General features: G+C 34.9%; 1 protein-coding gene across 11 annotated transcripts in view; it reads left to right on the forward strand.

Moving 5' to 3' along the window:
- The window catches only part of NBEA (neurobeachin), a 671,041-nt gene that overhangs the window by 43,457 nt on the left and 609,212 nt on the right, over positions 1-18,372 (forward strand). The window lies entirely within an intron of this gene.

Here is an 18,372-nt window from a genome sequence, read left to right on the forward strand (position 1 = left end):
GTCCCATGACTGTCCCTTTCATGTTTCTTCTTTGTTTCACCTCTGTCAATATTCACTTTATTCACTGTATTTCTTAATAAGCATTTGAAAATTTTTACCTTGTTGGAAAGAGTCCTTTGACTCTTCCCTCAGCCTCTTCCCATTCTCTAATTAACCAGTGTTTTTATTAGCATCTATATGACCCAGAAGGGGAAGCTGAGTCAGCACATTTGATAAAACTTCCAGCATTGATTTCAGTTTTGCAGCAGTAAGGTTATATGGGGTGTCTATGTGAAAGGGGCCCCCTTCACCACAGCATTTACCGTGACTTGGGTAATGGGCATATTCATCAGGTGAATATTATATACTCTTCTTAACAAAGGAAAGAGAGTGTAGACTCTAAGGGATGATACATTGTGGGTACGTGACTAGGAAGTCCATGGGAGAACTAATGGAAGATAAGGGTAATTCTAGTAAAGTTTGTTTATGCAGACTCATCTTCTTGCAGGCTCTCTCTCTCTTCAGAGATAAGGGTAATTCTAGTAAAGTTTGTTTATGCAGACTCATCTTCTTGCAGGCTCTCTCTCTTCAGTGATAAGGGTTGCTCTTCTCATCCTAGGACAGGAAAGGTGGGATATTTATGCCACTTTTGCAAGGTAAATATATGCTCTGCTTTTAGGCAGATAAAGGAAGGTCAGAGAAATCTTCCTGTATCTGTTGATTCTTAATTACTTTCAGTTTAAAATAATCCTTGTGCCAAAGTGGCATATTTTAGGGCGGCATAACCTGATCCCCTTCAGTAAAAATGTAATTGACTCTCGCATCCTGAATACTATATAGATTGTTGCTATTATTTGTTATGACTTAATTTTCAAACAGTAAAAACAGCTGTTTGATATAGGTATAATATTAAACTGAATTATATGTAATTATATGGTATATTAGTTGTAAATGTGACATAAGAATACAAACTTTATTTCTAGTAAGAATTGTTGTGATATTGACTTCTGTATATAGTTTAAGCACTAGATCAAGGAAAACTGAAGTAATTGCCCATAGTTGGGGATTCCTGTGTGAACTACATACTGATCTTATGCCTAAGAATTTCTAAGAAATATTTGTGGAAGCTGAGTTTAGGCATGTATCTTCATTTCAGGGATTATTCATTGTAGGCTAGCTGATGTTTTACTTAGGCTTAATCCTTAACAGTTATAATATTGTAATTTTTAGGCCTGTGTATGTAATGTGTCTTTGTATTTTTCTGAAAAGCAAAACAAACACTTTCTTTGTCATTTTTTTACTATCTCTAAGCTTTTGTTTTTGAAATAATGTTGCTCTGATATTTAGTAATATTAACCACTTGTCATTTAGATCTGTTGATCAGCACATAGTGCTAATGAAGTTAAAGTCATGGATATTATTCCCATGTGAACCAGTCAGTTTTTCTCCTTATTTTCTTCTTCTTGCCCATCTCGTACTGGAAAAATAGGGAAACTTAACATTTATTCAGTACCTAGTCTAAACTGGTCACTTTTAGACACTTTACATGAAGTAACTTCCTTGATCATCCAACTTCCTGTGAGATAGGTGGTGTTATACTGCCAAGTCATGAATTTACTAAGTGGCAGAGTTAGGATTTGGTCCTAAGTTGGCCTGGCTCCAGAGATTTGTGCTGTGATCAATTGTGGGTCAGTAAAAACCATTTTTTACATAGAATTTAAAAGTAAAACAATGGTTTTTAGCCTTGTGCTAGTGAATTGTTTCTTTCCTTCTTGGTAAGTGGTATCCTTAATTAGTATCTTCCCGGACTCTATCACTTTGCTTTAATTAGCTTTTATTTTATTTTCTGGTAGGGAACTTGATAAATTTCCATGTTATGGAAAGAAGAGAAACTGTATAAAGAAGGGACTGCTTAGGATATTACGGAGTGGAACTAGAGAGGGAAAGTTGGATGGCGTTAGGTTTGCTTCTGATTCTGTGCCTAAGGGATAGGTTATTTTCATGGAAGAACTGTCAGGAATTCTTTTATCAAATAGCCTAGAATGGATGATAGTCCTTTTCTAAGAAGTTGAAGTTTTGAAGGGTGTGGTCCATATTGTATGTATGCGTTCTGTGTTGCTAAAAGTCAGTTCTTATATTTAGTTAAAACTTTTTTTGTTTTTGCATTTTTTCTTTTAATTGCTCGTCCATAATATAGACTCTGTGTTATTCCATGGGAAGGAAATTGTAAAGAAAAGCATGGGAGAGGTGAGGCCTGTGAAACCCTGAGTAGTTCAAAAACGTTGTTCTATTAAGGGTGCTTTAGGTAGTAGCTGACTACCGATAACCCATGACTTGGATTAATACACTTTAATAATGGTTTATTTTTGTAAAATGAACCAAGTAGTACATGTACTTAGTGAATTTTTTTATTTCTGAGTTCTAGAATTACAAAATAATTTAATCATGTAAGACGTGAATAACAAAGTGATAATGAAACATAAAATAAAAATAACTACTTCCTACTTCTTTTTATTTAGATGTTTTTGTTTTCCTTTCCGAACTAAAGCTTTATTGCATCCATCTCATATGTGCACAAAATTTACTTTAAAAATGTAGATCTTTATTTATGTGGTATGATTCCAGCTGTTCATGAGATATGTTGGTTTCTGTATTCGATCTAAGGCATTCTTAAAAAAAAAATACCAAAATCAGCAAACAGTGTATTTAACTACTTTTCATTCTTTTGCAGTATTAGTTTTTAGTTTTCCTTTATGTGAACTAAAGCAGTATATTATTCTGCACAACTCATGTCATATTAAACGATAAAACAATGAATGTGATTTAATTTATGTGGCCCAAAAAACCCAAAAATTATGAGAAAATAAGCCTTAAGAACAACATTATGAAGATTAAGAATAATTATAATTGCAAAAATATTTTAGAATTTAAATTCTGCATTTTAAAACTTTTCCATATATAAAGACCCATATTATGAAAATTCTTCTGTGTGCTCTATTAGCTTAAATAATAACATCATTTGACTAACATAATGTATAACAGTGATTTATGTGTGCAGATTTTATTTGCGTACAGGTATATTTATGACTGAATTTTGAGATTCAGATAGAATAGAATGTAGATGTTAGTTTTCTTATTACATAATCTTTGGTTATCTTTTATTCATGTATTTAAAAGTCTTCATTTGTTACACAGTTACAGTTAAATTGAGGTGAATAAGTAGAATAAAGTTATAAATCAAAGCAGTCAACCCTTAAAAACTTCATATATTCAATTATTATTTACACTTAAAATTTAAAAGGTTAGAAATGAAATGCATTGTGCTCTCATATGGCTTTTGTGAGTTAAACTTTGATGTGAATGATTCCATATAACTTCTTTGTAAATAGACACTGCCAATATGAGTATGGGTGTATATGTGTATATATGTATATATACAGATCCATACACACTAAAATATATAATGAAGATTATTTGTGAAGGGATCTTTAAGTTGTATGGTGAAAAATGGAGTATATTATTTTGTGTTAGAATCTAAGTATTAATAGAAGTAACTGGGAAATATACTTTGTGGTAATTGATTGATTAGCTACTTGAATTTCTTGGACCTCTTGTGTGAAAGTCATAACATTATGCACCAGGCACTGAGGTGGGCACTAGGATATATAATGGAGAGCAATACTAGGACTCCACCTTCCAGGAGCTTTTATTTTTTTATGAGAGACAAATAATATACACATAAATCAAGTATAGATTGTAGTTAGTGTTATGAATGAAATAATGTGTTTTGATATAGAATAATAATAAAAATATAGACATACTTTAGGTGGAGTAGCCAATGAATATCTCTTTGAAGAAATGGCAGCTCAAACTGAGACCTGAAATATGAGAAAGACCTGGGCATGCAAAGAGCCAGTGAAAGAACACTGCAGACAGAGGGAATGGTGAGCCAAAGGCCTAGGATTTGGGGGACACAGGTCTGTTGAGGAACTGGTCAAAATCTGAGTGATTGGAGCCTGTAATCAGCAAAGGAGAGAGCAACGTGAGATGAAATTGGTGAGGTAGACACAAAGATGCATTCAGGTTTTACAGACTATGGGAAAGAGCTTGGATTCTGTTACAGGAGAAGTGGGAAGCCATTGAAAGACTTTCAGCTAGAGGAGTGACATTTATGTTTTAAAAAGATCATCTGGAGGCCGGCCCCATGGCCCAGTGGTTAGGTTCTCATGCTCTGCTTCAGCAGCCCAGGGTTTCGCCGGTTCGAATCCTGGGCGCGGACATCGCACCGCACGTCAGGCCGTGCTGAGGCGGCGTCCCACATGCCACAACTAGAGGGACCGACAACTAAAAATATACAGCTATGTACCAGGTGGCTTTGGGGAGAAAAAGGGAAACTAAAATCTTCAAAAAAAGAAAAAAAGATCATCTGGCTGCAGTGGAAAGGGGCAGGGGCAAAAGGATGTGGAGATCTGGTATGGTGCTTTGTTCTCAGTGGCTTCAGAGGAAGTTTTTAGTTAAATAATGAAACTAGAATTAAGCAAGAGAGTCTTCTTTCCAGTAGGGTTGTTTCCATTTGTAGACTATTAGGAAAAATGCATGAACCTATGTTTTCATTTCCCTTGGGTAAATATCTAAGAGTAGAATTGCTGGGATATATGAGTAAATTGTTTTCCTAAGTTGTAAAAAACTTGCTACATTGTTTTCCTAAGTGGCTGTGTCATTTTTTTATTCACACGTGAAATGTGTTCGAGTTCCAATTGTTTCATAGTCTCTTCAACTTTTGGTATTGTCAGTCTTTTTTATTTGAATCTATCAGGTGTATAGTGGTAGCTTACTGTGGTTTAAATTTGCATTTTCTTAATGACAAATGATGTTGAGCATCTTTTCATGTGCTTATAGGACATTTTTATATTTGTTTTGAAATACCTGTTTAGATGTTTTGCCCATTTAAAAAACATTGGGTTGTTTATCTTTTTTATTATCAAGATGTGAGATCTCTGTATATTCTGGATATAAGTCCTTAATCAGATACGTGATTTGCAAATGTTTTTTCTCAGGCTGTGGTTTGTCTTTTCATTCTCTTAATAGTATATTAATTTTTCAGAAGTCCAAATTATCAATTTTTTCTTATGCACTTTGCCTTTTTGTGTCCTGTTAAGAAATATTTGCATAATCCAAAGTCAAAAAGATTTTTTCCTAGATGTTGTATAGATTTAACCCTTACATTTGTGAATGATGTAAAGTAAGAACTCAAGGTGCATTTATTGCCATATGGATGTCCAGTTTTTCCTCACTATTTGTAAATACTGTCCTTTCCCCATTATTTGTCTTGACTTCTTTACAATCAATCATCAATTGATTTGTTTTTTTATTTGTGTGGGTCTGTAACTGGACTTTCTGTTGTGTTCTGTTAATGCATCTGTTTGTTCTTTTGGCAGTACCACATTGTCTTGATTTATGTGACTTTTGTAGTGTCATAAATCTGGTAGTTTAGGGCATCTGAAGTTTGTTCTTCTGTTTCAGATTTATTTTGTCTATTATAGGCCCCTTTAATTTCCATATACCTTTTAGAATCTTCTTGTGAATTTCTAACAAAAAGTCTCAATTTTGACTTGGATTGTTTAAAAATTGGGGTGGAATTAACATCTTCCAATCTTTGAATATGGTAGATTTCTATATCTGTTTAGGTTTTAGTTTTCTTTTCTCTCTTTTTAAAAAAGAAATCTTGGGCGCTGCCTCTTGGCGTAGTGGTTAAGTTCAGTGTGCTCCACTTCAGTGGCCCAGGGTTCACCAGTTTAGATCCCAGGTGTGGACCTAGCACCACTCATCCAGCCATGCTGTGGCAGGTGACCCACATACAAAGTAGAGGAAGATTGGCACAGATATTAGCTCAGGGCCAGTCTTCCTCAAGCAGAAAGGGGAAGATTGGCAACAGGTGTTAGCTCAAGGCTAATCTTCCTCACCAAAAAAAAAAAAAAAAAGAAAATCTTTGCAATGTTTTGTAGTTTTAAATGTACAGACCTTACAGATATTTAGATAAATTTCTTTCTAAATGTTTCATGTTTTATGCTATTTAAATGATACTAGTTTTAGTTTTAATTTATTGTTCTAATTATTCTTTGCTGATAAAGAGAAATATCAATTTTTGTATATTGACCTTAAATCCTGAGACTTAGTAAAATTCGTTGTTAATTTGGAAAGTTTTGAGTATATTCCTTAGGGTTGTCTCTGTAGATGATTATGAGGTTTGTGAATAAAGATAGTTTTACTTTTTCCTTTCCAATATGTATGCCATTTATTTATTTATTTGTTTTTCTTAGCATTTGGATTGGCCTAGACATCCAGGATAATGCTGAATAGAAGTGGTTGGAAAGGACATCACTGGCTTATTCCTGAAAAGCTGTAGTCATTCACCATTAAGTATGATGTTAGCCATAGAATTTTTAGAGATACTTTTTATCAGTTTGAAGAAGTTCCTTTATATTCCTAGTTTGCTGAAAGATTTTATAATAAATAGTTTTGAATTTTGTCAAGTGATTTTTCTCTATCTTTTGAGATGATCATATGGCTTTTGGCTTTTAGTCTGTTGATATGGTGAATTACATCGTTTGATTTTTTTGATTGGTGAGCTAAATCTGCATTGCTGGGATAAAATATACTTGATCATGATGTATAATTCTTTTTTTTTTTTAAATTTCTAGACTTCATTTGATATATATTTTGTTAAGGTTTTCTGTATCTATGTTCATGAGAGTTATTTTGCTATGGTTTTCTTTTCTCTGATATGTTTTTCTGGTTTTATTATCATGGTATTGTTGGCCCATGAAATGAATTCGGAAGTGTTCTCTCTTTTTAAAATTTCAGGAAGAATTGATGGTAATTCTTTCTTAAGTAATTTATAGAAGTTATCTGTGAAATCATCTGGATCTGGGGTTTTGTTTGTAGGATGGTTTGTAACTACAAATTTAATTTCTATAATAGACAAAGACTGTTTAGATTGTCTATTTCTCCTTAAGCTGTGGTAGTTTATATCATTCAAATAATTTGTTCTTCATTTAAGTTGTCAAATTTATAGGTATGAAGTTGTTTAGAAAAGTCACCGATTATCCTTTTAGTCTATGTAGTATCTGTAGTGATGGTTCTTTTATTTGTGTTAATGCTAATTTATATTTCTCTCTAGCCTTTCCCAGGTCCCCCCACCCCTACCCCATCCACCACCCCTTTAATTCATCTGGATAGATAAATTGAAGAACCAGCATTTGGTTTCATCATTTTTCTCTTTTGTTTTTGCTGTTTTTAATATCTTTAACTTTTCTCTTGTTTTAATTATATTTTCTGTTTGTCTTATTTTAGATATAATTCACTCTTCTTTTCTAGTGTCTTAATTTGGAAACTGACGTCATGGATTTGAAATCTTTATTTGTTAGCATTTATAAATTTCCCTGAAGCACTGTTTTAGTTATATCAAATTTTGACATGTTGTGTTTTCATTTTTATTCAGTTAAGCTTTTTTTCTAATTTTTTTGGTGATGCCTTCTTTGACCCACAGGTTATTGACAGCAAGTTTCCAGATATTTTGGTATTTTTTTCCTGATGTCTATTTTTTGCTGATTTTTATTTTAATTCTCTTGTGATTAGAATTTTATACTTCACTGAGATTTGTTTTACAGCCCAGGATATTCTCATCTTGGTGAAAATTTGATATGCACTTGAAAAGAGCATGTTTTTTGCTGTTGTTGGATGGTTTTATATGCCTCCATAACAATTAGGTCAAGTTGTTTGATAACGTTATTTAAGTTTTCTATATCCTTATTGATTTTTTTGGTCTATTTAATGTACCAGTTACTGAGAGAGGAACATTGAGATTTCCAACTAAAACTGTAAATTCGTCTATTTCTATTTTCGTTTGTTTAAGGATTTGCTTCCTGCTTTTTTGAAGCTGTCTTATTAGATGCATTCATGTTTAGGATTGCTGTGTCATTTTGATGAATCAGTCCCTTTCTCCTTATGGAAAGTCCCGGGTTATTTTTCTTTTATGAAGTCTACTTTGTCTGACATTGGCTGATATAGCTGCACAATTTTCTTTTCACTTGTCTTTGCTTGGTGTATATTTTTCCATCCTCTTGCTTTTAACTTGTTTCTTTATAATTTTAATTTGAGATCAACAAACTATAACCCATATACTAGCTGCCTGATTTTATAAATAGTTTTCTTGGAATACAGCCATACCTTGCCATTTATGTATTGTATGTGGCTGCTTTCAAGTTACAAATGCAGAGTTGAGTAGTTATGATGGAGATCATATGGCCTGAAAGTCTAAAATCTTTACTATGTGGCTCTTTAAGAAAGTTTGCTGACCTCTATGATTTTTTTTTATATATACATAGATGTGGTTGGATTTTGCTATATATTATACATTCTTGTAATCTCTGCCTTTTAAATGGTGATTTTAGATTATTTACATTTACTGTAATTATTAATATGGCCACATTTCAGTTTGCTATCTTTGCATTTTATCAAATCTCATTTTTTGTTTTCCTTCTTCATGTCTGATTTTGGATTAGTTGAATGTTTTTTGTGATTCTATTTTACTTCATTTATTTATTTTTTTGAGGAAGATGAGCCCTGAGCTAACATCTGCCACCAATCCTCCTCTTTTTGCTGAGGAAGACTGGCCCTGAGCTAACATCTGTGCCCATCTTCCTCTATTTTATGTGGGACGCCTGCCACAGCATGGCTCCACAAGTGGTGCATAGGCCCACACCTGGGATCCGAACCGGCGAACCTGGGGCCACCGAAGCAGAATGTGTACACTTAACCGCTGTGCCACTGGGCTGTCCCCATGATTCCATTTTACATCTACAATGGATTTATCAACTGTACTTATTTGTTTCTTTAAAATAATTTTTTTTAGAGGCTGGCCCAGTGGCATAGTAGTTAAGTTCATGTGCTCCGTTTCGGTGAACTGGGGTTTCTGAGTTCAGATCCTGGGTGCGGACCTACATACCACTCATCAAGCCATGTTGTAGCAGCATCCCACAAACAAAGTAGAGGAAGATTGGCACAGATTTTAGCTCAGCGACAATCTTCCTCAAGCAAAAAGAGGAAGATTGGCAACAGATGTTAGCTTAGGGCTAATCTTCCCCCCCAATAATAATAATAATAATAATTTTTTAAAATTAAGACTTTTAACTTTTTAGAGTAGTTTAAGGTTCACAGCAAAATTGAGGGGAACTTACAGAGATTTCCCATATAAACCCTCTTCCAACACATACATAGCCTGTGATATTATTGACATCCCCCACAGGAGTGGGACATTTATTACAGGTGATGAACTTACATGGATACATCATAAAATCATTCCAAAGCCCATAGTTTACATTATGGTTTACTCTTGGTGTCATACATTCTATGGATTTGACAAAAGTATAATGACATGTGTCTGCCCTTATAGTGTCATACAGAGTATTTTCACTGCCCTAAACATCCTCTGTACTCTATTTATCCCTCCCTTCACCTGCCCCTGGCAACCACTGATCTTTTTATTGTCTGCATAGTTTGGCCTTTTCCAGAATGTCATGTTGTCGGAATCACACAGTTTATAGCCTTTTCAGATTGGCTTCTTTCACTCAGTAATATGCAATTAAGGTTCCTCTATGTCTTTTCAGGGCTTGATAGCTCATTTCTTTTTGGCACTGAATAATATCCCGTTGTGTGGATGTACCATAGTTTATACATTGACCCACTGAAGGACATCTTGGTTAATTCCAAGTTTTGGCAATTATGAATAAAGCTTTTGTAAACATCCTTATGCAGATTTTTGTGTGGACATAAATTGTTAGCTCCTTTGAATAAATACCAGGAAGTGCAATTGCTGGATTGTATGGTAGGAGTATGTTTAATTTTGTAAGAAACCACCAAACTGTGTTCCAAAGTGGCTGTACTGTTTTACATTTCCACCAGCACTGAATGAAAGTTCCTTTGCTCCACATCCTTGTCAGCATTTGGTATTGTCAGTGTTCTTGATTTTGGCCTTTCTAATAGGTGTGTTGTGGTATCTCGTTATTGTTTTAAGTTGCATTTGCCTGATAACATATGATGTGGACCATCTTCTCATATGCTTATTTGCCATATATATATATATATCTTCTTCAGTGAGGTGGCTGTTAAGGTCTTTGGTATTTGTTTCTTTTTTGCATTTAGTGTTTTTTCTAGAGTTTACAATATGCATCATTAACTTATCACTCTTCACCTTCAAATAATATATCACTTCAAGTATAGGGTAAGAGCATTTTAAAAGTTTGCTTATATTTCTTCTCTCCTGACCTTTGTGCTCTTGCTATTATTGTTTTTACTTCCACATGTATTATAAATCCCTTAATACATTGTTATTATTTTTGCTTTACATAGTTGTCTTTTAAAGAGTTTACAAAATGGAAAAAAATGTCTTTTGTATTTAACAACAGACTTAACAATTCTGGCATTCTTAAATTTTTTATGTTGTTCCAAATTTCCATCTAGGATCATTTTCTATCTGCTGGAAGAACTTACTTTAATATTTCCTGTAGCAAAAGTCTGTGGGCAATGAATTCTGTCAGGTTTTATTTGTCTGCAAATGTCTTTGTTTGCTTTTATTTATGAAATGCATTAGGGTTTTCAGTGTTAGGTTAGGAGTTAGCATTTAAAGGCATACAGTGGTTGACAATCAACACTTTAAATTTTCACTTCATTTTACTCCTCATTTGGTTACCAGCAGCCAGATATACTTATAATATCTGTTTGTTCTAGTCATATAAAACAATTATAAAAGTGGTTATACTGCTTTTCATAAACTACATGTTGTTTAAAATCTGTTGTAAAGAAGGCGCTTATTGCGTGATAGTCACTCCCTTTGTTTTCTCCTTCCTTCCCTAGAGTGTTTATGGTCTGTATTTGTGGCAGCATTTGTTACACTCTTGGGTATAGTTATTTCTATACCACAGAAAGATTGCCAATGTGAATTGCTTGCAGAGAGGACTGGTGTGAAAGAAATGGGAAACAAGTAATTTTCTATTTTTCTTGCCTTAGTTTGTCAGCTGGGTTTAGGATATTAACTTTTATTATGTTCATGACCAAATTGTACTTTCCTGTTATTTACTAAACACTTATATAAAAATCATTTATTATGCATGCTAATGTTTACTGGCATATCTTGAAGGTTAGATGACTGGTGGAGGTGTATATTTATGTCTTGAGGGTGCTCTATCTGGAATTGATACACTTCTTAATTCTTTATGCTATTGATAAGAAAAGACAAATTCTGATACTGATACTAGCTTTGGGACCTTGGGTAGGTTACTTAACTTATGCTAACCTCAATTTTCTTGTTTTAGATATTCATCTCACAGAGTTATGAGAATTACATGAGGCTATATACATAAATTACTAATACTTCAAGAGCTTTATAATTTAGATTATCTGCTTTTAAAAGTAATTTGTTTGGCCTACAGTAAAAGACATCTGTATACTAAGAGAAAGAAAACAAAATGTAAGCAGAAAGACAATAGAGGAAGGAGATGAGACAAATGTAGTTATCAAATTTTGAACATTAAATTGATTTTTTCCCACAGATGGGTCATACTTTCTTGTTTCTTTGCATGTCTCATAATTTTTTGTTGAAAACTGGACATTTTGAGTACTACAAGGTAGAAACTCTGGAAAACAGATTCTTTCCCCCCTCCCTTGTGTTTGTTGTTGCTGTTGTGGGTGGTGGTGGTTGTTTGCTTAGTGACTTTTCTAAACTATATTCCTAAGGTCTGTGCTTTCTGTCATGTGTAGTCATCGAAGTCTGTGTTCTCTTAGTTTAGTGGTCAGCTGATGTTTTGACAGAGTTAAATACCCAGCGCTAAGGACGGGAAAAAGAAAGGAAAAAAATACTTCTGCATCTTTGCAGATTTGCTCTGTGTTGGGTCACTCATTCAATGCTTAGTGAGGCTGTTTCCAACTCTGCCTGAGCTTTTACTTCCAACTTGTATAGAGCCTAAAGGCCAGCTACAAGTGGAAGCTTAGGATCTTTTCAGGCCTCTTCTGAACATGCAGCCTACCCTGGGCATGCATGTAGCTTTCTTGATTCCCCAGTATACATGAGAGCTTTAAAAAGATCTTTTACCCTCACATACTGCCTTTCCCTACGTCTTCCTTCCTAGGCTTCCAGGTCTGTCTACTGCTTGTCTCAAGTGGTGTCTCTTGCCCCAGGCTGCTGCAGCCAGTATCTGTGTCTTTAAATGCTTTCAGCAAAAGTGTCCTAGGCCCAGTGATGTTCTGAGTTTGGTGAAACAGAATTCTTTGTGCCTGTCCTTGAGGGAGATGCCAGACAGGTTGAGACGTGCAACCATAATTCTTTGAGAATAAGGTCCCTACTGCTCCCTCTGGAACTAGCAACCCTCATCACCAGTGGAGGCTGCCATCCTCATGAGTGTTCCCAATCTGGGATGTGGGCGATTGTGGTGGGGCAATGTTTTCACCACAAAGTAATAGCTACTTCTTCACTGAGTCTTCCCCTGGTTGATGTAAATCTTTGGCTTGATTCCAGAATTCTTCAGAAGTTGATTCTGACAGTTTTTGCCAGCTCATTAGTTTTTTAGGGAGGTCATAGCTCTGGAGTTGCCAACTCTGCCATGTTTTGGTGATGTCACTCGCAACATTCTTTTTCAAAGGAAGGTGTTCTAAACTGATTTCACTTGAGAATAATTAGAAACTGGAAGTGAAATATATTTAAGCCTGATTTTAACAACTAAAAATTGTGTATAGTGTACTTAGTGTCTTATTGAATCAAGAATACAAGTCTTCTGAATTTTGCCTGTGAAACCTTATGTGTTTTCCAAGTTGTAATAGAGGAAAAAGTAAGGCAACTGAGGGGTGTAAACAAGAATGAGAAAACATCTTCTTTGGCTTTGTGATCATTCCTGGAGCATTAAAAAAGTTATGTAGCAATAAGATCAATTAATTGCTGAAGGAGAAAAGTAGAGTACAGTGGAAAGTCTGGCTTACAACTTTATGACCGACCATGAGTTAGTAAAGTGTGCCTGCCTGCCTTCTTCCCTTGCTCCTGTCCTCCTATCTTCCCACATCATGTTAAATGTTGAATAATTTTCATGGGCTTGGGCAGTGTGCTAGTGGTATAGATATAGTGGATAATTAGATAGAAATGGTCCTTACCCTTACAAAGCTTATTGTAGTGTGGAAGATAGAAATCTGTAAACATCTTGATATCATGCAATGATTGCTTTGGTGTGCATGGGTTGTAATGGGAGTTCAGAGAGAGGCCATCTTTGTGGGTTCTAGGAAGGCTTTCTGGATTAAGTGATATATAAACTTATATTTGGAAGTTTAATGAAAGTTAACATTTAAGGGTTGGGAGAAAACCCTATGTCATGCAGAGGGAGTAACATATATGAAGAGTTTTAGATGAAGTGAGAGATGACATTGCAGACACGTTCCTTATAACAGTAACTAGAAAATAGTAAGTAGAGGAAACTGAAGCTGGAATGTTAAATTCTGGCATTATAAGCAGTGTTATCTAGTTTAGAGTTTAGCCAGAAGAATAAGTTGCAGAGAAATCCAAATGTTTAATAATTGTCTGGTTTGATCTAATTGATAAGCACTGAATTATCCCATATGATCCTAACTAATAATCTAAGATTTCAAAATAAAGATATTTAAAAACTATGTACTTAAAAAATAAGCATAAGATACTTAAATTGCTAGTAATTATAAACCTTAGTACTTTGAGAAGACAGTATTTTCCCAAGTCAGCATTTTAAAATTTTTAAATTTTTCCTTCTTCTCCCCAAAACTCCCCAGTACATAGTTGTATATTTTAGTTGTGGGTCCTTCTAGTTATGGCATGTGGGACGCCACCTCAGCATGGCCTGATGAGCGATCCTGGGTCCGTGCCCAGGATCTGAACTGGCCAAACCCTGGGCCACTGAAGCAGAGCATGCAAACTTGACCACTTGGCCACGGGGCTGGCCCCCTCAGCATTTTATATTACAAATTTTTATATAGAAAATTTTATTTACTGTATGTAAATAAAAGCTATTTCTTTAAGAAAGCTCAGCTATGATATTTTATATAAATTCGCTTATGACTGATTCTTGAGTAGGCAGCACATTGTGGATGGACCACTCTTCTTTACGGTGGCAACACTTTTTAGAATTTTAAGGAGAAGGCCTGGAGGAAAAGAACACCCTTAACTGTGCAAATAGGGTGTCACAATGACATGTTCAGATTTACAGGAAGTCTCAATTGATTTATAAATCTCTTTTATACTGTGGTAACAGTGATTTTAGCTTTTTTTTAATTTAGCTTTTTTAACTTCATTGTGTTACTTTCATTGCTTGTTAGAATGCTTTCCTTTGAGGTGTTTTTTTTTTAGTATTTATTGCTAATTTTCCTGTAATGTAACCTTCAGCATCTTCTTTCTTGCTGACATAACTTTAAATAATTTCATTGTTTTCCTTTATTGTGATTTACTACCTCTGGATGTTTCATTTCTTACCCACAGAAATCATTTTGTCTTTCCTCCTTTTACCCCCTACATTGTTCATAAAATACTGACTTCTACAAAGAGCTACTGTGACACATCTCGTCTGTGTTTTTTAAGTCTACACCTCTGACTTCATAGCAAGGTGTTTAGGTGCATTTTCTAGTAGATTAGAATCTTGGATCTGCCACTTACTTATGTGTGACCTTGGTCATATTGCTTAATCTCATTTATCTTCACTTTCCTTCTATGAGAACAGTTATGCCTTTTCCTCATAAGTTTGTTAGAGAATTGTTTAAATGATAAAGCTGATTGTTTCTACTTTTTCATACATACGTTAGTTGATAAATATTGAACCACCCATTTATGAGTGGAGAATAAATATTTTCCTGATCTTGGAATGATAGTTTCATAAGCAGTTAGCCACATTGACACTAATGTATTAAAAGTTATAATAAAGATTAGAAAGACCATCTGAAAACATAGGCCCACTCTACAACATCTACAATAAATGCTTTTAGGGCTTCTGGCAAAGAAATCAGAGAACCATAACTGTAATCTTTTGTAATTGAACGATATGTAGAAAGGGACATTGTTTTTTCAACTGTGAAAAAGATGGAAGCTTATGTTTCACATAACAGAGCCTGATTGTTAGAGTTACACATATTAATTGTTAATTCCTTTGAAAGCAGACTATTTTTTTTTTAGGAAGATTAGCCCTGAGCTAACATCCACCGCCAATCCTCCTCTTTTCTGCTGAGGAAGATTGGCCTTGAGCTAATATCCATGCCCATCTTTCTCTATTTTATATATGGGATGCCTGCCACAGCATGGCTTGATAAGCAGTGCGTAGGTCCATGCCTGGGATCCAAACTGGCAAACCCTGGGCTGCCAAAGCAGAATGTGGGAACTTAACTGCTATGCCACTGGGCTGGCGCCAAAAGCAAGACTGTTTTTGATACCGACTCAACACAAGATTGACATAAGGGAAGCCATATTGTGGAAAAAGAAACCATATTGTAACTTTGAATGACCTTTGACTAACTAATCCAGCTGGATATGCACCCTCCAGGAGATCCACCTACTCTGGAGATTTTATGACCCCTGCTTGTACATGTACCTCCCAGCTTCAATAAGACAATAACTTCATTCTTTTGTGTTCCTTAGGAATGTGATGACCCTTGAACAGAGAGTCTGTGCTGGTAGCCATCATCAGAGAAAACTGAAAGATCTGATGTGGTGACTTCCACTCTGTAACACCAGAAGGTCAACATTCCTAACCCCTCCCCTGTAACCCGCTGGCCTATTTAACTGCTTCAAGATTCCGTGCCCCCCTTAAGATGGTTCTTTTGGACATTGGTCGGCCATCTTCCCTATTGGTAGCAAGCCGTAATAAAATGCCCTTTCTCTGCCACCATCTTGCCTCTTGATGAATGGCTTTTGTCTTGGTGGCAAGCTGATGGTACCCTTTGTGCAGTAACATTTTTTCTTCCCACTGAGCCCATCTCTCTTATTTACACATTCCATAATGGTTGTTGGTCACACCAGAGTCTACTAAATGCTTACAACTCATTTAGGAGATTAATCTAAAAAATTCTTCAGTGTGCTCCCATTTCAGTGTATGCTGATTTCTTACACAGATTTATTCAGAGGCTCATAGGCTTAAACCTCAGTATCTACTTCTATTTTTTTAATCAGTATGTGTTCACATCATTGGTTTTCAAACCTGTTTATTTCTCTCTATGATTCACTTCTAGAGAACATTTTAGTTGCAAATCACTGGTCTTCAAGGTTCATCTTAGTGACAGAAGTCAGTTGGACATAGAATAATGAATAAGTAAGCAGTTCTTTGATTAGACCATGGCATGGTGAAAATGGTGTTTTAGTTGATTTTGATTCATCTATAAGTAATATCTAAGATCGTTCATGATCCACAATAATTTAGCACTTGCTGGAAACATAAGACTTAAGCTGGCTGCTTCATGGTACTTTTAGATGTATGTGATCGGGTGAGTACATTTTTTAGCTCAAAGATGAGGTTATAGGAGAACTGAAATAGCTAACTTTAACTGAATGCTAACTATATGTCTGACTTTGTTCCTACGTGCTTATAACCCAGTACTTTATTTAATCCTCACAACAACCCTATTAGGTAGGAACTTTTTATTCCCTTATTTAGATGAAGTAACTGAGGCTTAGAGAAGTAGCGTCATTAAGGTCACAAGTGAGTGGTACAACTAAAGTCTGAATCCAGGAAGTCTGAATTCAGCGCCTCTCTCTTAACCACTTGTGTAGCTATTTTTTTAATAAACCGGAAATAGTAAGAGGAGTTGGAGTTTTTTCATACACAGAAGTAAAACCACCCTTTAACCAGAGAGAATATCTAGGTCAGTAGTTAGCATAAGGGCTGTTTCTTATAAAATTGAATTTTGGAGCTGTTACAGTGAAAAATATACACAGAATATAATATTTTACAATTTGAAAATATTTCGGTTTTAGGGGCTGGCCCCGTGGCCGAGTGGTTAAGTTCTCGCACTCCGCTGCAGGCGGCCCAGTGTTTCCTTAGTTCGACTCCTGGGCGCGGACATGGCACTGCTCATCAGACCATGCTGAGGCAGCGTCCCACATGCCACAACTAGAAGAACCCACAACGAAGAATACACAACTATGTACCGGGGGGCTTTGGGGAGAAAAAGGAAAAAATAAAATCTTTAAAAAAAAAAAATATTTCGGTTTTAAATTCTTAAATTGTAGAGACTTTAAAAATATTCTTAAATGAGATTTTAGTGCTTATATGGACTTGTATGAAGACAGACTTACTGGGTTTTGAGCCTGGGTCTTCTATCTACTAGTTTTATGATCTTTTGCAAATTACTTAAACTTTCTATGCTTATTATTCCTTATCTGTAAAATGAAGGTAATAATAGCTTCTTTCTCATAAGGCATTGTGAGAATTAAATTATTTAATATATGTAAAGCACTTAGAATAGTACTAAATGGCATGTAAGGTTAGGTGGTGGTATTATTATTATTTATCCTATTTATACCATATCATGTCATTATCCATCCTTATTAATGAACATCTTTCATTGATGGAAAATGAATTCTACTTTTCGAATCTAATTTTTAGTCCCTATCTGTCTGTAATCTTATTTTTCCTTTGCTTCCTCTTTCTCAACTACTCACAATTTATGTCTTCGTTTATGCTTTATGTAACTTATAAGCAAACTTCATCCTTTTTTGGAATAGAGTCTACATACATGCGTACATACATACACAAATCTTTATTCTTGGAATTTAGCACCTAATTAGTGCATGGGCTTTTTCTCGTCCATGGATGTATCCCTAGTTCCCTTGAACAGTAAGTTCTAGTCTTTAATAAATAAAATATTTATTGATGAATGAATGAATGAATGACCTCAAATTTGTCGAGCGTTTTGTATATGGCTATTATTGTCTCCTAAATTTTCCATTATCTAGACCAAAAAGATAGCCAGTTTGTCAGTGTTCTTCTTTAAGAATGGTACTCATAACTGAATATAATAATTAACATGTGATTTGATCAATAGAGAATAAGAGTATCATTATACTATGTCTTTTATTCTGGGTGTGTCTATCACTATACTTAAAGCAGCATTTGAGAAGGACAGTCGTACCTTTGACTCATTTAGCACAATGTCACAAGTCAAATGTGTTGCCATTAAATCAACTTTCTTTACCAATTCACATCTTTTTTTTTTAAGTATTACAAGATATTAGATATTTCCCTTTTAAACATTTTTAACATTGATTGTCTCATTTCAGCATTCACTGTAAGTTTGCTAGTATGTTTCATATTTCTTTATCTTCTGTATGGAGATTAGATCCAG

Source organism: Equus przewalskii, chromosome 16 (assembly GCF_037783145.1).
Source record: "Equus przewalskii isolate Varuska chromosome 16, EquPr2, whole genome shotgun sequence".
Classification (NCBI taxonomy): Eukaryota; Metazoa; Chordata; class Mammalia; order Perissodactyla; family Equidae; genus Equus; species Equus przewalskii.